This window comes from Eucyclogobius newberryi, unplaced genomic scaffold (assembly GCF_026437365.1).
Source record: "Eucyclogobius newberryi isolate DKJ021-1_F unplaced genomic scaffold, fEucNew1.0.hap1 SCAF_17, whole genome shotgun sequence".
NCBI classification, from domain to species: Eukaryota; Metazoa; Chordata; class Actinopteri; order Gobiiformes; family Gobiidae; genus Eucyclogobius; species Eucyclogobius newberryi.
In genome coordinates this window covers 13,529,176-13,539,395 of record NW_027315801.1, presented here as the reverse complement: position 1 = coordinate 13,539,395, position 10,220 = coordinate 13,529,176, and the positions used below count along the sequence as shown (strand labels likewise).

At 41.5% G+C, this 10,220-nt stretch overlaps 1 long non-coding RNA gene across 1 annotated transcript; it reads left to right on the top strand.

The window, feature by feature from the left end:
- The first annotated feature begins 4,059 nt into the window (after positions 1-4,059).
- On the top strand, positions 4,060-5,192 carry LOC140362411 (uncharacterized). Its single transcript, XR_011927085.1, has 2 exons — positions 4,060-4,149; positions 4,670-5,192. It is a non-coding gene; the product is annotated as an uncharacterized lncRNA (long non-coding RNA).
- The last annotated feature ends 5,028 nt before the right edge of the window (positions 5,193-10,220 follow it).

Here is a 10,220-nt window from a genome sequence, read left to right as displayed (position 1 = left end):
TCCCGCTGCAGGCATTGTGGGAGCAGCAGGTGATATCAGAAGTCCTCCTTCAGGTGGTGAGACTTTCCTACACAGAATGCCATGTGTTTCAATAATACTGTCCCATTGCCTCTCCCCTTTTAGGGTCGCTTGAGGTGGTGCCATTCTTTCTTCCAGGTTTAATCGTTGACCTGGTCCAAAAGACACAAAATTCACTCATATGATATTCAGCCTGCAAAACATATCTGGGGACCAGGGGGTTACCATCACTATTTGAGATGTACCATGATGAATGGCATTTTCATAATCATTCTGCAGAACACATCTGAGGCTTTCAGGAAGTACCACTGTGGGTCCTTGAGCCACTGCTTGTTCTGAAGTCACACTTGGTCTTGACAATCCATCTGCATTCCATTAGTTCGGTCTGGTTTGTACTTAATGTCCAGGTCAAAACCTGCTAGTTCAGAAGCCCATCTCTGTTCTACTGCTCCTAATGTAGCAGTTTGCAAGTGACTGATGTGTATGTGTGAACAATGCCTTTGTGATCCAACAATTAATTGAATGAATTATAATTTCATTGAACTGTTGTAGTTTCTTTCAGTTTTCCTCAAGCCTCTGCTTTGCAAAAGCAAGAGGACAAATGTTGCCTGCTCCTAAGCTATTATGGCTGGCATCAACATCTAAAATGAATGGCTTCTTAAAATGTGCATAAGCTAACACAGTTGTGAGTTTGCTTTTAAGTGTCTGAAATGCTGTTTCACGTACCTCGGTCCAAAGATGTTTGACAGTTTTCTTACTGTTCTTGCATTTTGAAAAGAGCTCGGCGGTTTAGTGGCCCTGTGAGAATCCAGGGATCCAGGGACAAAAAGCTGTGATACCACTTCAGTTCTAGGACGTTCTCTAGACACTACCAATTAGTCAGAGTTGAGATTTTGGCAGGGTCTGTTGCTCCCCCCTCTGCTGAAACAACAGAGATACTTGACTTGATGTTGGAAAAAACAGCACTTGGTCAACTTGATCTTGAGATTCTCCTTTTGTAAACGGCTCAGAACCATCTCCAGTTTCCGTAGATGCTGTTCAACAGCTGTGTAAAAAAATATTACATCATCCAAGTACAATAATAAAGACTGAAAACTCTGATCACCAAAAATCCTTTCCATAATTCTTTGAAATGTACTTTGAGCATTGCGTTACCCAAAGGCCATTCTATTAAATACAATAGGCCAAAGGGTGTGCGACCACCTAACAATTCCTCTATCCAAGGCAAAGGATAGGCATCTTTATGAGTCTTCGCATTCAATTGTCTGTAATCGACACACATGGGCACTGGGCTCCAGCTCTCTCCAATATTCCGAGCCATATTCTCGGTAGAAGTTATTGTAGAGTTGCAGTACTTACTTTGCAGTGACAATGAATGAGGAAAGTTAGGTTTACTTTGTCTGGTTAAAACTAGTTTAAGCCATGGCTCTGTATCAGCAAAAGTGTAGCTAACTCATCCCTAAACAAACTAGACAATATATAAGTTTAAAAATTAAAAGTTTGAGATTAATTTAGCTCCGTGCCAGAATCAAACCCATGCCCTCCTTTGCCCCTAGCCGTGTCTCTAACCATCAGGCCACCACATTTGAAGCTTTGTTGCTGCGAGACAGTAAATGTACCTCCCTCACCACCAGGTAAAGCAAAATGGTGAACTGCAAGTGATTTGGGCCGCCAGAGGGCCGCCATTTTAGACTCAGTAACTTCCGGACCGAAAACTTCCTTCCTGATTCCCTATGATCTAGTGCCGACCATTAGTAAAGTGAGGGGGATCTTTTCCATTTATGCTTTCGGCCCACTTTATGGCCTCCTCTTGAATGTCAATCAAAGATATTGTTGAGCCTCTTCTCACCAAATCTTTAAGGTGTCGCCGCAGCGTTCCATCCTTCACATACTCAACAAACTGGTCCCTCAGCACAGTTTGTGGATAAGGGACAGGCATCAGGGGCACCGTCAAATACAGAGTCCATTAAAGTCATTAGAGCATGAGAAAATTGCCTTAGTGACTCGCCATCTTGCTGCTTTCTGCTTTCATAAAATTGCTTTAACACCACCACTGTTTTTTGCACTATACAGAGTTTTTAAAATGTCCACAATTTGCACTAAAGCAGCAAATAGGATGAAACCAGAAATAAGAGCACGGTATGAACCTTTTAGCCATTGTGTTTTCATTTCATGTTCGTGGAATGTGTGAGTGTCATTGTGCTATAGATTTACAGTGTCTTTCCCACCTTTATTCTATTACAGCGTTTTATTGCCAAAAATACTCAGTTTCATACAGTAAAATAGACTCAATGTTGTCCAAGCCTTGTTGAAGTAAAAAAAAACATACATATCACATACAAACTAGGGACATTTATATTACTTGAACTCTTGGCAAATGTGCAGTATTCATTAACTCCTGAGCCGTCCATTATTAAGCCATGTCTGATAATCAAACTGCATTTTTATTTTTTATGTGGGGATAAAATATTCAGCCATAAAGTTTTCCAATAGGCATTTTATGTTGTGACTTTAAAATGAAAGTTTTTTTTAAATTTTGCGGAATCAGTTTTTTTGAACCCTAAACAACCACATTCTGGAGATTAATTACCACAGAAGAGCCTCCGTCGTCCCTTCAAACTCATAATATTTGAATATATTTGAATGAGGAAAATGAATGTAAAATTGACCTCTGGAACCACAGCACGCTCCGAAATGGGCGTGACACTGTTGAGCGCCATAGGATTTGTAAGGCGGGCGGAGAAAAGTGCCTGGGAGGAGCGTAACCTTTTGGGGGGGGTCGTTTTTCAGCTGTCACGTCCCCCCCAACAACATTATACCCCAAAACACTGTCCTCGGCCTCTATCTGTCCCACACCATTCTCTCCGCAGCGTAACAAGTCGTAACTCACAAATATTGGCGTCCTTGTCGCTGGAATCACATGAAACAGGTCGCTGAGTGAGGACCATCCTGTCAGGTGTGGGGCCCTTGTAGAAATGCATGTCCCAGGAATGTCCCCCCCCCCCTCTCTTCCCCCCTCCATTGTGAAGAGGAATGCTTTTGACTCAATCTGTCCCTTCCTCTGTCTCCCCCTTTTTCATTCACACTTTTAAGTTACAATAGAATGAAAGCCGACCAACCTTTCCTTTGTTTCATTACAAACTCTGATTTTAGACCTACAAGACCTGAAAGCTTTTATTTTCAGAGAAGCCGATGTTTAAGGAATGCATTTCAAGCAGCAAAATAGCAGCAATGTGTCTTTACTTCAATACTGTGTTTACTTTAGTTGCCAAATGTACCACTATGATCATTATAACATCGTAAAAACAACATACAACATATTAATGTACAATATTTGAATAATAGATTCACATTATTTGAGGAGCCACAAAGACATGACATAACAAATAAAATGGAACCAATACAAGTTTAATGTGATTATACTAACCCTATTTACACGCTACAGCAGCAGTTTACCAGAAAACACTGTTAGAGAAGGATCCGCTGCCTTGTGTGACCTCGTAATAAAAGTAGTTTCCTCAAGAGAACTCAAATAAATGAGCAAATTACATCTGCGCCTCTGATACAAGCAGTTCATTAGAGCGACGGTACATTTGTCAAGTCTTATCTTGTTTCATGTTTGTTTTAATGTGTTGAGTTGGATGCAAAGAATGAAATGCTTGTAATTCAAAAATGTTCTCTTAATTTGAGGAATCTATGGCTGTAACATGTTAAATTGACATTGTCTGACTTAGAAGACAGAGCGTGTGGGAGTTGTTTCTCCTCTTTCCATGATCTGTCAGTGGAGTGAGAAAGTTCTTTTACAATTTTCCACTCTCACATTATTTTTTGCACATTTGGAAAATCTTCTCCAACTTTGATTCCCTTTGTTCTGATTACAACCCCACAAACGTTAGGGTGTGGTGTGTTTTAGGATTGTTTAAAAAAAAAAAAAAAAAAAAGTGGGCAGCCCTTTTTCGGGGGGGGGGGTCTTGAATCTGATTGGCCGAGGCTGCCTTCTAAAAGACCAATACCTGTGCCAGGCGCCGAAAAAAGTCCCTCAGTGGACAGGTAGCTCCCAGGTTGAAGTAGGAGTCCCACAAAGATGAATAGAAGGTTTTCAGATGACGGACAACTCAAGGACGCCAAAAGGTGAGTATAGATTTTTTAACAAATAAAGCATTTTCAGAATCGCTTCAGATCTGACGTTAAAACTATGGACAGCTAACGTTTTTATGGTTCAAAATGGCACCAGAAATAATTTGTGATGTTTTTCAAGGTTTTATATCTTTACAACAAGTGGAACTTTTTAAACTATTGGGGTTTCATTGTAAAACATAAATTACTGAATGAAAAAACTGGGAAAGTATCTTGGATAAAACATGAGTCTTGAGCTAAACTAAACTGAAGGGACTAAACCTGGACTTAACATAAACTAATCTAAACTAACTAACACGGCATAAAATAGATCTGAACCTGGTTTGAAAGTGGTGCAAATCTTGACAAAATCAGGATTAAGCCAGAACTAAACCAAATCTGGAGATAAATAAAAGAAAAATAGGCAACTGCAAAACTTTTTAACTGCAAAAATCAACATATAACCATTTTATTTTATGCTTTCCTACATTTTACACATACAAGAATGACTTTGCCTTTTCTGTTTCCCATGCAGGACTTCTCAGCCTCTCACTATGACTAACAGAGGCAGTGCTGGGCCTGTGGAAGCGTGCCAGAGCAGGATCTGAACACCAGCAAGCAGCCGGGAAAGCCCTGCAGCTATTCAGTCCCGGGCAGGTTCGGTCTCGCTCGGCTCCAGCTCCAAAAGAACACACAGTATCCAACTCCCCCTTCGCCCCGCAGGCTTAACCACACGCATGCAAGCTCCAGGTCCACGTAGGGCTAAGGATTTGCCTGTTAATGCATATTTTGGTGGTTTGAAAATGTGTTTGCGATAATATTTAATGTTTTCTATCCTTCATTCCACCGGAGTCTGTATGTGTCTCCAACCAGATTTCAGTGGCGTGAAGTGTAGAAGGCATTGATTTAAATCTGCCATAAATTTTGGAGTTTTATCTGCAGAAAAACAACTGTGAAAAAGCTGAAGGACAGTATGCAGAATATTACCATACAGAAATATGAAGAATTGCGCACTTAGCGATGACTAATCCTGTTCGAATAAAGTCCGTGACCTCTTTGCTCTTGTCTTCTTGTGTGCGTGTTTTTTTTTATTCTTATTTCATTTATGCAACAGTTTAAAACGTAACACAGCCATTATACCACCCACACCCAGGTTGCCTTGATTCTGCAGCCCTGGAGCGGGATTACATTTCTGTGTTTTCATTAGTCAACGCGGAGATCCGGAGACGCACCCACACAAACAACCTTTTACTGTTTGGCAAATGAAACTTATTAACAATTTAAAACATGCCCTCGCCGGCTCGCGCTTTAATGCCGTTAAGACGTGTTGCTCACTGTTGAGGAGCGACGTCTGAGGCCTGAGAGGGGCATTTTACAGCAAAACAAACACATCGTCATTACTGCGGGGATAAAAGTATTAAAATATAGTCTGGGGCAAGGCTATACTTACTGAGATGGATGTAGTGGATTAGAGGAAGAGGAAAGTTCAGCCGCAAACGTGACATTGAAGGAGAGGGTTGTGCAAATGTGGTGTGAGCGATGGTTAGCAACTGGCAGCCATCTTACAGTCAGTCGTCCCAGGGCAGCTCTGGAAATGAACGCAACACTCCAATGCAAAGAGATTTGGGTAAGCATGAATATGAATAATAAAGCATGAATACTTTTGCAGCTCATTTTAAAATCCTTCTTCTATCCTACAGTCATTTTGGTCTTTTTTAAGGCCAGACGCTACAGGCAAGACCAAATTTGGAATTTTCTCTCTCAACATATACGTTTTAGCCGGGATACAACGTTATCCAATCTGCACCAAAAGATGTTTTATGAATTTCATCAATTTAAGTCTATTGATTCATATGGAACATTGTAACTTCAAATGCATTTCCCCCATAGAGACCATAAAGAGAGACCTCTTAAAGTAGCACCTACACACACCAAGTGATTTGTTAGAGTTCAAACCCAAAAAAATCATCGAAATTTGACTTTTTACTCAAATTTTCAGTCAGATCTAGTTTACCCAAATAGTATATAAAATATGCAAAATCCCTTCTGTCATTTCAAACAAAAAATATGCAATATGTTTGTAAAATGAAGCAAGAGATTTAAACAGATTTATGTTCCAAATATGTGCAATTGTCGCCATATTAACATATGAAATACCTTTTTAACATAACATGGTGAAAAACAATAGAAATGATTCTTAAATGCATGTGAACACAAGAAGATTCATATTAATATCTTTAAATGTAAGATTGTTCGTATTCATCTGCGTTCTATCGCCTAAAATAATTCACTGTATGACCACCACTAGTCCATGGCCCTCCACTGGCCCTCCACTGGCCCTCCGCTGACCCTCCACTGGCCCTCCACTGACCCTCCGCTGACCCTCCACTGGCCCTCCACTGACCCTCCACTGGCCCTCCGCTGGCCCTCCACTGGCCCTCCGCTGGCCCTCCGCTGGCCCTCCACTGGCCCTCCACTGGCCCTCCACTGACCCTCCTCTGGCCCTCCGCTGACCCTCCACTGGCCCTCCACTGACCCTCCACTGGCCCTCCACTGGCCCTCCGCTGACCCTCCACTGGCCCTCCACTGGCCCTCCGCTGGCCCTCCACTGGCCCTCCACTGGCCCTCCACTGACCCTCCACTGGCCCTCCGCTGACCCTCCACTGGCCCTCCACTGGCCCTCCACTGGCCCTCCGCTGACCCTCCACTGGCCCTCCGCTGACCCTCCACTGGCCCTCCACTGGCCCTCCACTGGCCCTCCGCTGACCCTCCACTGGCCCTCCACTGGCCCTCCGCTGGCCCTCCACTGGCCCTCCACTGACCCTCCGCTGACCCTCCACTGGCCCTCCACTGGCCCTCCACTGACCCTCCACTGACCCTCCACTGGCCCTCCACTGGCCCTCCGCTTTATCTGTGTTATAATGACGGCTGATATAGAAGTAGTAAATCCATAGAACAAACATCTCTACTAACTGAAATAGCGTATTAGTAGTAGTAGTAGTATTCTCACAAATCAAGCTGGTATTACCCCTCATTCGTCCACAAAAGCATTCATGATATGTCTTTTCTCACATAGTATTCTGAGTATACTTTTGTACTTTAAAACAGTTGCAGGCCATCCACAATATGAACATTTAGAGGTGCATGTGGTTAAAAATCGAGCTCGAGGATTTATGTTACTGACACAGAAAGTCCATGTGTCCATAGATATACATTAGCAAAAACACCATACAAAGGACAGAAAATAGCAGCGGAACAACCAGAGGAACTGCAGAGACACTACTTGTAAATATATACATATATCACACTACATTTATGAAGTTTAGTATTTAGCTCCATTGGTTTAACATTGGAAGATGTGACATCACAGTCCAGATCTTGAGGCTGATATACATCTTAGTCATAGGTATTGCAGTAATAGATTTATTCAGAGTATGTAAATACTTGCGTTCAGCTACACGACTTATATTTTTGATTTTCCATAACTCTAAAATTTATGGAGAGAATAAATATTTATAACTACCACATGTCCCACAAAAGTTTTCTGATGCTCTTAAGTACAGAACATGTGGTTTCATGACTTTCGTAGAAGTGTTAAAACTGCGGCTTTTGGACAATCAGACGTGTGAACACAACGTGAACATTTGTGTTTTATTCTGAACATCTCTTACAGATGTCTTTTTGGGGAGATTGTGACTGTTATTTGCCTGATGTCATGTCTCCATTCAGTTTATGTTTTCAGCACGTTCTCTTCTGTTTATTTGAAGTATTGTGTCTCACTGATCCTGTTGTACTTATGTCATGTGTGTGGACTGTTCCATGTCCCGTTTTCTTACACGTTGAACTAACACGTGCCAAGACCCTCGCGATATGATACGTGTCCCGATACATTTTTGAAAAAAGGGCCTTAAAATGTACCAAATGGGTAATGATTTTACTCTGGAAAAGAAAATGTCTGAAATTTCATTTTTATCCACAAAGCACTTATTTATACATTAGACATTCTGCTCCAATAACTTCATACATCCAACAAACTGATCCAAATAGAAATATATGGAACACATTCTAGTAAAGTATTGCATGTTTCTTGCCAAACAATTGCCCTGGTCTGAACATGCTGCAGCAGCATCTTCTTCACAGATCAGGTGTTTTATGGCGGCTGGTATCAAAGTGTTGTTGTTGTTGTTGTTGTTGTTGTTTTATGGCGGTTGGCATCCAATTGTTGCATTACCGCCAGACTTTATTCCTCAGACTTTTCGAGTCCTCAGACTGTCGTAGTGCGTAAAAGTACTCCTTCCATTGCTTTGGCGTTACAAAGCCCATGAGGTCATGATATGTCTTTGTGACTAGAATAGTTGTTGTCGTTTCAGAGACCAACCGGCTTTATTCCAGGGAGACTCTTCTTCATCTTCCTCTCCTTCTTTGACGTTCGGTTCTTCCACCGTACAGCTTTATTCTTTTGGTATCCAAGTTTTACATTGCCACCAGACTGTATTGTTACATTACTACCAGACTTCATTCTTTAGACTTCATTGTTGTTGTTGTTGTTGTTGTTGTTTTATGGCGGTTGGCATCCGAGTGTTGCATTACCGCCAGACTTTAATCCTCAGACGTTCGTGACTGGTAATGCCTGGCCATATTCTGTGCAGCGTCCATGACGACGATGTCACACATGCACAAAGCACCAAAATTCCGCCACTCTTAAAGTGACTCAATAAAGAACTTGTAGAACTAAAGTGAGTCCTTTTTTACCATCACATTTTGCAGTCACTCAAAGTCTAAGGAATAAAGTCTGGCGGTAATGCAACACTCGGATGTCAACCGCCATAAAACAACTACAACAACAACAACTAAACTGTTGGTTTGGTTGGTTGGTCTTTGTTTTCACAGTAAATGTGACATGGAAGTGTGGGTGTTGTGTGCTGTTGTGCTCCTCCTGAGTCCCACCTTCAGGGCAATAGACAGAGACACAGGTGAGCTGACACTCTTTAACCGCTGTTTCACCTTTAATGACATTCAAACAGTATGGATTTGGAGGTGTTGCACTTTTTACCAATGTTTTATCATTTACCTGAGGTGTGATCGTGTGAAGGCAGAAAACACACCGTGTCAGCAGAAGGCTTAATTGAAGTTCTCTTCTAGCGACCACCATGTTCAAATCTTTCACGTTAGGGCAATAGCGCAATTCAAAAGCAATAAAAAAAAATAAGTATATCATTATTTAATTATAATATTTTGAATGGAGAAAAAACATAGACATTCATAGATTCACTGTTATAAATTCACTGTTGCAAACTTGACAAACTTTAGCTGAGGCTGACGCTCCATCACACACAAGTGAATCGTTTCTTTCCTGATTTATCTCATTTTTCTGCTCTCTTCACCAGTAACATGTAAAAGAGATTCTTAGCAGAAGCACAAATGCAAAAATATCTACTTTAGGCTTTTGTGTGCCAGTTTTACGCACTAAAAAATAACGCACCAAAAGGTTTACTCACTCAACAATCCTTTTTAATGAGGCCTTGAGATAAACGTGGTCGATGCGTTGGAAACGGTACAAACGCTGTTTATTCACAAACAAGCATTGTTAGGACAATCTCCCATGTTCTGAGCAGCCTGTGAACCAGTGTGCAAAAGATCCTGGTGTATTAGTCAAAACAATAGTTTTAAAAGTAATGAAAAGAGCTGTGGAACAAGCCAATAAACTGCAGAACACTTTGAATGAACAGTGAAATGACTATTTAGCATCTATTTAATTCCATCTATTTAAAAGCTCCACTGGTGTTACATTAATCTAACTGAACATTCTGAGGCGACAACACAATCCTGACCTCTAAAAGCACATAAACTCTACAGTTGCCATTCTGGATGAAAGGTACAGGGGAAATTCAACCGTAACCTTCAATTACTGCTTCAATTAATGACAATCACTTGTAAACTCATAGTCATGGTGGAGTATCGTAGAGATGTGCATACCTCTGAATCTGCCTCTTCCTGGTGCACATGAGCAGTGGAAGAACAGGTGGAGAGCATCGTGATGCAGCTGACTCCGGCAGAATGTGAGGACCTGGTGGAGGAGCTGACCA